The 9305-nt window shown below is 37.9% G+C and overlaps 1 long non-coding RNA gene across 2 annotated transcripts in view; it reads left to right on the forward strand.

The window, feature by feature from the left end:
* The window catches only part of LOC123381955, a 198072-nt gene extending 189051 nt beyond the window's left edge, over positions 1 to 9021 (forward strand). For both annotated transcript variants that reach the window (XR_006589610.1, XR_006589611.1), the window contains one exon: positions 5523 to 9021. This is a non-coding gene — a long non-coding RNA (uncharacterized LOC123381955). The remainder of the gene's footprint in view (positions 1 to 5522) is intronic.
* Positions 9022 to 9305: the final 284 nt, after the last annotated feature.

Below are 9305 nucleotides of genomic sequence, written 5' to 3' on the forward strand. Positions count from 1 at the left end.
TTGTCAATTGAACAAAATGTGAACCTAAAGAGACTGCTGAAAAGGAGGGGAAAAAAAAGCCCTGGTCTCTGTGTTCTTTCTCCCCCATAACAAGCTCATCAGCTGGAGGAGAGAATCAAGAGGCAGTTTGCACAGAGTTCACGCTGAGCTTTAGAGAGAAAATTGGATTCTGTAGTAGCAGAAACAGTGACTTGGAAGGGTCAACATCAACATTTAGTGATGGACACAGCTCTGTGCAACTTAGAATTTTAAAAGTTCTCAAGAAAATAGGGGCAACTGGGTGGCTCAGCCAGTTGAGCCTCTTACTCTTAATTTTGTCTCAGGTCACGATCCCAAAATTGTGGGGTGGAGCCCTGTGTTGGGTTCTACACTGAGCATAGAGCCTGCTTGGGATTCTCTCTCTCTCTCTCTCTCTCTCTCTCTCTCTCTCTCTCTCTCCCTCTCCCTCTGCCCTCTCCCTTGCTCTCTCTCTCTCAGTTAAAAACAAAAAAAGTACTCAAGACTATCAAGAGTTAAGGGTTCAAGTAAACATTGTTTCAGGGATTCAAAAGAACTGGCCAGGCTGTAATAATCATTTGACTCCTAGAAGATAGGGGAAAAAGTAAAATACCCAAAAATTGTCTTAAGTATAGAAAGCACTGTCTTAATAATAGTGTACTGAAGAGGTATGTATGATCAAGGGTTAGAGAAGGTGAGAGAGGATTCAAAGTTGACTTGTAGGTAAGTGAGGAGCATACCCAGATGGAAGAAGTCACCATTCCCTGGGATAGAGCACCCAAAAAGATGATTCATTTGGGACTCAGAAGGTGGGTAGGGAAAATAATTGCTTAGTTTTGATGGACCCCCTGAAACATACAAGAGGATCAGTCAATTAGATTATTGACAGATCAAAGACAATGTCTATAGCTAGTGGTAAATATATATATATATATATATATATATATATATATATATATGTATATATATATATATACACACACATATATAATATGAAATATATATATAATATGAAATATATATGTAATATATATAATATGAAATATATATATAATATGAAATATATATATAATATGAAATATATATATAATATGAAATATATATATATATAATATGAAATATATATATATATAGCCAGTGGTAAAGACAATCAGGATGAAACACACCATGTACAAGGACAGCACTGAGTAAGAGAGGAGAAGGCCTAGGAGAAAAGCTTAAGGAATTCTGTCATTTAATTGTTATACAGATGAGGAAAAATCTGCAAAGATGATGGATAAGCAGCCAGAGAAGCAGATCAGAGCAGTATAGCATCACGCAGTCAAGGAAATAAGTATTTTGGGAAGATAGTGTCTAACACTGTCAGAAGCTGCTGAAAGATCAAGTAAGAGGATGTCTGAAATTAACAGGTTAAAGGAGATTAATGGTGTGGAGGTCATGCGTGGCAGAGTGAGAGCTGTTTCTGATGGAGTGATGAGGGTAGATGTTAGGCTACATCAGGCTGAGGATTAAATCAGAGGTGAAGAAAGGGTGTTATAAAATATAATAAAGAGAAGGGGAGAGATGAGATGGAAACTGAATATGAATTTGAGAGTTTCATTAAAATTTTAATTTTAGAGTTTCAAGGGTATTTTTTAATTTTTATTGTTGAATTATATTTGACACGTTATACACCTTAAATCTACACAATACTACATGTTATTTTGATACAGTTATATATTATATGATTGCCATTACAGTGATACTGTCATTAGTACCTCCACCATGTTACATAATGATCTCTTCTTTTTAGTGGTTGGAACCATTCAGGGGTGTTTGGCAGCTGATAGGAAAGATCCAGATGAAAGGAGGGATTGAATATACGAGAGAGAATAAGGGATGTTCGCATTTAGAAATTTAGATTTAAGTTGGTTATGAACATACCATGAGATATAACCAGTAAAAATAAACAACAAACAGACAAAAAGGAGGGGTGGGGGAAGAGAGGAGTTTACAGGTGTTTAGGGTAAGTATGACAGCTCTAGAAGTAGCCAGGCCATCTGTGGAAGGTAGGCACTAGTATGGGGTGGTTTTTATGGGAGCGATTTCTGGACTCAGAGTACTTGGCTTAAATCCTGGCATTGCCACTTACCAGCTAAGTGATTTAAGCCAAACTATAGAAACTCTCCAAGCCAGGGGTCACCTCATCAGTAAAATGAGAAGTTATAATAACACGTGCTACACACACACACACACACACACACACACACAAATTTTACATATATACATTCACACACTTTAACACACACACATATATACATACACTCATATGTTTACTTTTGAAAAGAAGTAATAAACTCTATAAAAAGGTATTAGAAATTATGATAGGAGTAATATTATCCTGAAATTTTTAGTAAGACAATTCTATGTGAATAAATAAGAAGTTAGGTTATTAACTGGTGTTTATTTTAGTCTGTGTTCTTTTCAATCAGGATTTTCTTGCCCACATTTAGGAAGTGGAGGCAGCTATGTATAACCTCCACATTCCATACTTGAACCCCTCATTGGAGAATTTTAAGGAGATCTTCCAGAAGCCCACTAAGCACACTACATTGATTCATTTATTCTGTACATCTGTACAAATTGTGTATGCTATACACATAAAATAAAGATGGATGTGATACAGTCATCATCCTTGAGTAGCTGAATGGCAGAGATGTGGGCATCTAAACAAATTGTGGTAAAATAACGATGTTGTGGGAGCATCAAGAATGGAGGACACCAAATGAAGAGAGAGTGACCTTCTATTGTGGTTTCTCTGCTGGACAAGTCAGGACAACAGCATAGTTCTCAGATCCGGGGATCAACTGAATGGGGTAACAGGTCTACAGGCGGTGAAGCATGGGGCCAAGAGAGACCTGAAAGCAGTGTCACAGTATGAAGCTGGGATCAAGCCAAATAATCCAAAGCCATAATTCTCAGTCTGGACCATGCACTAGAGTTACCTGGAGAGATTTTTAAAAATATTTATGGGCCCCCCTCCCATGCTCATGCTCGCGCTCTCTCTCTCTCTCAAAAATAAATAATAAAACATTAAAAAAAATTTTAAAAGGAGGCGCCTCAGTGGGGCTCGGCCAGTTAAGAATCCAACTTCAGCTCAGGTCATGATCTCAGTTTGTGAGTTTGAGCACCGGGTTGGGCTCTATGCTGACAGCTCAGAGTCTGGAGCCTGCTTCAGATTCTGTGTCTCCCTTTCTCTCTGCCCCTCCCCTGCTCATGCTCACTTACTCTCTCTCTCTAAAATAAATAAGAAAACATTGAAAAAAATTGAAAATATTTCTGGTCCTTCCACCAGAATAGTTAAATCAGAATTTCTTGGATGTGGAGTCAGACATCAGTATTTAAATACTCTCTAGTTGGAACTCACATGCAGCCCAGGCAGAGAACCACTGCACTGAAGTGTCAAGTCACAGGAGAGAAAATAGAAGAAGCAATTAGGTATGGACCCACCATAGACCCTTCCTGTTCAAAGATGTTCCATGAACCAATAGTGTCCCTACTGCTTGGGAGCTCACAGAAATGAAGAATCTTGAACCTCATACCATTAAAATCTGTATTTTAACAGGTTTCTTTATAATTCTTCCATACACTAAAATTTGAGATTTTTGCGAAACTGCAATCACCCCCTAGCTGGTCTTCTTGATTCTCCTCTTCCTCCCCCAGAGTTTATATTACTGAGATTTCACTGTGGAGGACTAAGCATATGCCATGGCTGAGCTTGCCTTAATTGCCCTGAAAGGGACAAAACCATATACTGAGGAGGACAGATGTCAACAACTGTTGAAACACCCTCAGGAAGCAGACCATATGGAATTGGAAATCAAGGTGGGGAAATTACTCTGTACAAGCCCACCACACTAAGGAAGAATTGCCACTCTTTGGCAGCTGAAGACCAGAACTTAACAGCTGTTTTAAAATCAGGGCAGCAATCTTGACAATATGCACAACATTTGTAAATAAAGTTCTATCCCTTATTCCTGCCTTCTATCAAGATGACAAATTGTAATCCACCCCAAGGCAATCAGGAATGTATCTGATAGTTCTCGGACTCATTATCGGATTGATGCTAAATTCCAATAATGAACTTGGGTGCTAAATTCCAGTGATGTACTTGGGTGTTGCAGGAACAGGACTTTAATCATAGGACCTGAAACTGAAAGCCCTCATGAAAAATTGGGTCCCTGTCAACCAGGCAAGAAAATGGCTTGAAAACTATTTTGGGGATTGGTGTTTAACAGTGATCAAATTTCTCTAACTTTAAGACCATAGCAAATATATAATTTCTTGAATATTAAATCTGGAGTCATAGCAGTGGAAACATCTATTTATTCTAAACCACAGAATTCAAATCCCCACTTCTTTCTATGTCTAAAATTGGAATAGGACTTTCAAAAAAGTCTAGGAGGCTTGGCAAAAGCTATGTTATGTATCAACTATGTATAAAAACACATTTTAAGACACAATGTTTTGTAACTCAATCATCTATAAAACACTCAAGTATATTTTTGCATTGATTTTATTTTAAAGGATGGCTTTTTAAATTTCTTTTTAAGAGAGAGAGTGCACCGGTGGGGGAGAGGGAGAGAGAGAATCGTAAGCAGGCCCCACGCTTAGTGTGGAGTCGGACACAGGGCTCCATCCCATGGCCCTGGGATCATGACCTGACCTGAGCCAAAATCAAGAGTCAGGCACTCAACTGACTGAGCCACCAGGTGCCCATATATTTACTCATTTAATTCTTACAACGACCTATAGAGTTTCAATTATTTATTATCACTTTCTGCTATAGAAAGCATCTGAGAACAAAATCTTAATGAAAGACATGAGGCTGCCCAGAGTCACATAATGGTTTTGGTTATATCCATGTTCTTGCCAAATTCACACCAAAGCCAAGTCCTTGGACTCCAAATCTCAAACCTATTTGATTGATCACATTCTTGACAAGTTGAAACTTTTCTCTTATTGCCCAAAGGGTTTGAAGACAAGCATCTGAGGTTCTGAACAACTGGCCCCTATGTTTGCCATTGGGGAAGGAGTTTCCAGCTTGCTTCTCCCAATTCCCTTAAGAAGAAGAAAAGCAATCTCCTCAAAGTGTAACCTCCATTCTATTGGAAGGAAACTGTATTTTGTTTCTTGCTTATTGATAGAGCCTCAGTGCCTTCTCAAATCAAATTTATTCTAAAACAAATCAGACTAGATTTTGTTTATGGGGATGAAAGCTGTGTGAGGGGGGTGTCTGTGTTCGTCCTGTGATAGACATCAAGCCATTAGTCACGGTCGTGATTTGTGGTGCTATTTGAGTCACCAGCTATATATATAGGAGTTCTGTTTTTCTTGTTGTTGTTATTGTTTATTTGTTTGTTCTGGATTGAATGGAGCACTGATTAGCATAGCAAAATCAGCTCATAAAATGAATGCCAACATTTAAACAACAATTATGGGGATGCAATTAAAACTTAATGTTGGAAGATTTGTGTACCCTACAGGAGAACATCTGCCCAATAGCCAGGTGGGCACATGTGAATGGCGGAAGAGGAAGACCTCATGCTGATATGATCCTCATGAGAAAAATCTATGCTGAGTGAAGGTGACACCAGAGGATAGTTTTGTCCTGAAAGGAGAAATTGAAGCAACGGCCAAGTAATATGAATATATTTTAAATTTAAATTTACACAAAGAATTAAAAGCCTTTTAAGATTTAAAAAAGACAGATTAACATAATTATTCCATTTCTATCCAATTACAGAGCATCTGCTCTGTATTTGTATATGAATTGTTTCCCTACCTTTGGCCAAATCTTCACAACTTTTGAGAGGTATTCAGCCCCTATTCTGAAGTCATCTTATTTTTCTTGTCCCTAATTTCTGCCTTTAATCATATGAACTCTGTTCTGTATCTTTGCAAACCTACTCAAATTCTTTTTTGAGTGTGGTAGGAAATCGATTAACCATTCGATCATCCTTCTCTTTGAAAAAAAAAATGTTTTCTCTCACTGTCTACCTCCCTTCTCTATGTTCCCCAAATGCAAGGCTTTTGGTATAGTTTTGTTCAGGGCATAAATGATGTGAAGACCCAACAGAACCCAATTCAATTCTATTGACAGAAATAACCTAGATATGGCACCATTCACCTTGAATCTGTCTCTTACTTTGAACATTTGGGGACAGAAACTTTATCTTGTTCATCTATATATGCCCAACAACTAGCACAGTGTTTCATTCAATGTAGATCAATAAAAAGTTGTGGAGTTGTTGTTGTAGTAATTCGGTTGAGGAACTACAGGCAAAATGGTAAAAAGCATATTGCATGGTACATACTCAAGGAAACTATCCTCAGGACAATTTCTGTGAAATAGTGACTTGTAGGCTGAAGTTCTGGGCACAGATTACAGGAATAACCCACATCCTGCAACTCTGGAATGAGTAACCAAAACTCTGAGATGTCAATCTATTACTGAAACACCTGGTAATTTTGATAAACATTCCAGGCAGCACTGAGAAGAAATATATCATTGTCCTTGATTATCTAGAGCTATTCCTCATGGATCTGGACAGAAGCCCTGGCTTTTTTTTCTCTTACGTTACAGTACAGGAATTAAGTGCACAGGCCGGTGGACCCAGGTCTGAAATGAGATTCCATCACTAATGGTGTGACCTTGGGACAAGTCACTGGAACACTAAGACACATTTTCCTCACCTGTAAATTAGAAGAACTGATAGTACCTACACCATAGAGTTGTATGTGTTATATGGGGAAAAGCTTCATGGAAGGCCTCCACATATGTGTATACAATGAATATTAGCTAATTCCGGTTTTCTTCTCAGCATGGCTGCTTACAAATCGACCTAGCTGTGCCAACATAAATTCATCTGAAAAGATTTACCCTGCTCATACTCCCTGCAAGTGTAATTTCCCCTCCCTACTGGGCCATTCTCATTATCACACAGTCTGTAATATCTCTCATTTTAAAATCCCCCTAAGTGCCCTCTTACTTCCTCTAACTACTATCCAATTTCCCAAACTCCCCGACAGGGTATGAGTTATCAGTGTCCACTTGTGGACTTTCCTTTTTATTTTAACCCACTTTTATTTGGCCTCCAGCCCCATCACTCTGCAACCCCCCATTTGCCAAGGTCACTGATATCTTTTATTTCCCCAAGCCCATTGGTCAATGCTCAGTCATCCTTTTATTTGCATCTTGGGAGCATCTGACATATTTGATTATTTCCTCTTTCTTAAAATGCTTTTGTCACTGGCCTGATGGGAAAACACTTTATTCTGGTGTTTCTTCTTCCTCATCAGCTGCTTCTCAGTTTTCATTGCCAGGAACTCCTCCTCTTCCCTGAATATAAATGTTGTAAAATCTAGTCTTTTCCCCTATTTTTTCTACATAGACTCCCTCCCTAGATGATCTTCTCTAATTCTGTAGCTATGGAAAACTTTTGTGTATTGATGCCTCCTTTATTTCTATTTCTATTTCTGTAATTGTCCTCTGTTCCTGAGCTCTCTACTGATATCAGGTGGCCCAGGATCTCTACTTGGGTTTTCAGGAGGTTTTTCAACCTTATCATGTTCTGATTTTACCTCAAAGTTTCATCCATACCTTTTCAGTAGATGTTATCACTATTTACTGCCTCTCAGGAAAAAGAAAAAATAAAAAAACTAAGCTATACCCTTTTCCCGCACCCCTTTCCATCTTCTTTTTCAATCATATTTCACTGCCATCCACATTGGCCCTCTGATGATCTCTAATTAAACTATACAATATACTTTGTTTGGGGGTCTTTATCTTTGATGGTCCTTCTGCCTCCTTGAAATGATCTTTTCCTGTAGAATTCACAAATCTTGTTTTTTTGTATAAACCCAAATGTCATTTCCTCAGAGAAGTCTTTCCTGATCACTTACTCTAATAGAGAACTCCCGTTATTTTCTGTCCCCTAATCTATCAATCTGCCACATACCTTTATTTAACCATTGCTTATAAACATAAGATCCATTTTTTCACTTTCCTGTTGACTATCTCACTGACCCAGAAGAATTTAAGCTCACTTAGAGCAAGATCTTTATTTTTTTCTTCACTGTGTCCACAGTTACTGCTTATAATAAACTCTCCATAAGTATTTGTGGAATAGATGTACTGTAGAGATGGGACTTGGTTAAGGAAGGATCTGATTCATACTTGGACACTTGAAGGCCATATACACAAAATGTATATTCTATTTATCTAAAAACTTGCTATTTTCATTTGTCTCCTCAAACCTCTTAGGTATTGATAGAGTGCTGAATCTGAAAGAAAAACACAAAAGTGGTAGCTCTGGCCTGCCGTTTATAATCTAAATCCCCTAGGGAAAGTCACTTGAACCAGCAACTCAATTTCCCAAGTTGTAAAATGGTGATCATCACATCTTCCATCACTAACCCAGAGAATTGTCAAATGAGAAAAGAAGCCATCACTTATTATGCACCTACTATATATCAGGCATTGTACACTCAGATGTGTCTTTCATATATATTTCTCTTCTGAATTATTACAGTGACTTTCTAACTCATTTCACTGTCTTCACCCATGAAATCCATTTAAGATGGCCTTGGAGTAATTCTAAAAATATAAATCGGATCTTATCACTCTTCTGATGACCAGGACACCCTCCTGCAGCTCTCTATCGACTAGATAATAAAGTCCAAATTCCTTGGAGTGACAAAAACAAACCTTTAAATTCTGGCCCCTACCTCTTTCTCCTGCTTCATTTCTTAGAACTCAGCTTTCCTCCATCCGAGTTTCTTAAAATATCACTCACCCATTTGTCCTTAAATAAAACAGACTATTTCTTATCATTTGACTCTGTATTTGTGATGTTCTCTGCCTGGATCTTCTCCCATCCTTTGACTGTCAAACTCGCATTTATCCTGTAAAGTTCCATAGACATGTAATCGCCTGCATGAAGCCTTTAACAGAATATGCCCAAACCTCCAGAAGAGTCAACCACCCTGTATTATTTTTATACCTTTTACATGCAATCATCACCTTTAATACATCACACTTACTAAAATATTTTTGGTTGTCATATATATTACAAATTCCTTGAGGGCTGTAACCAATTCTTAATCACCTTTGTATCTACCAATAGTAAACATATAGTAATTTCTCTATAAGTATTTGTTGAAAGAAGTAATGAGTCCCTTCATACAATCTGGTAACTTTCCCTGTAAGTAGGTAATGATATCTCTATATTTACCAAAGAACACTAGACAAATGTAAGAACTACCCA

The sequence above is a fragment of the Felis catus genome, chromosome E1 (assembly GCF_018350175.1).
Source record: "Felis catus isolate Fca126 chromosome E1, F.catus_Fca126_mat1.0, whole genome shotgun sequence".
Classification (NCBI taxonomy): domain Eukaryota; kingdom Metazoa; phylum Chordata; class Mammalia; order Carnivora; family Felidae; genus Felis; species Felis catus.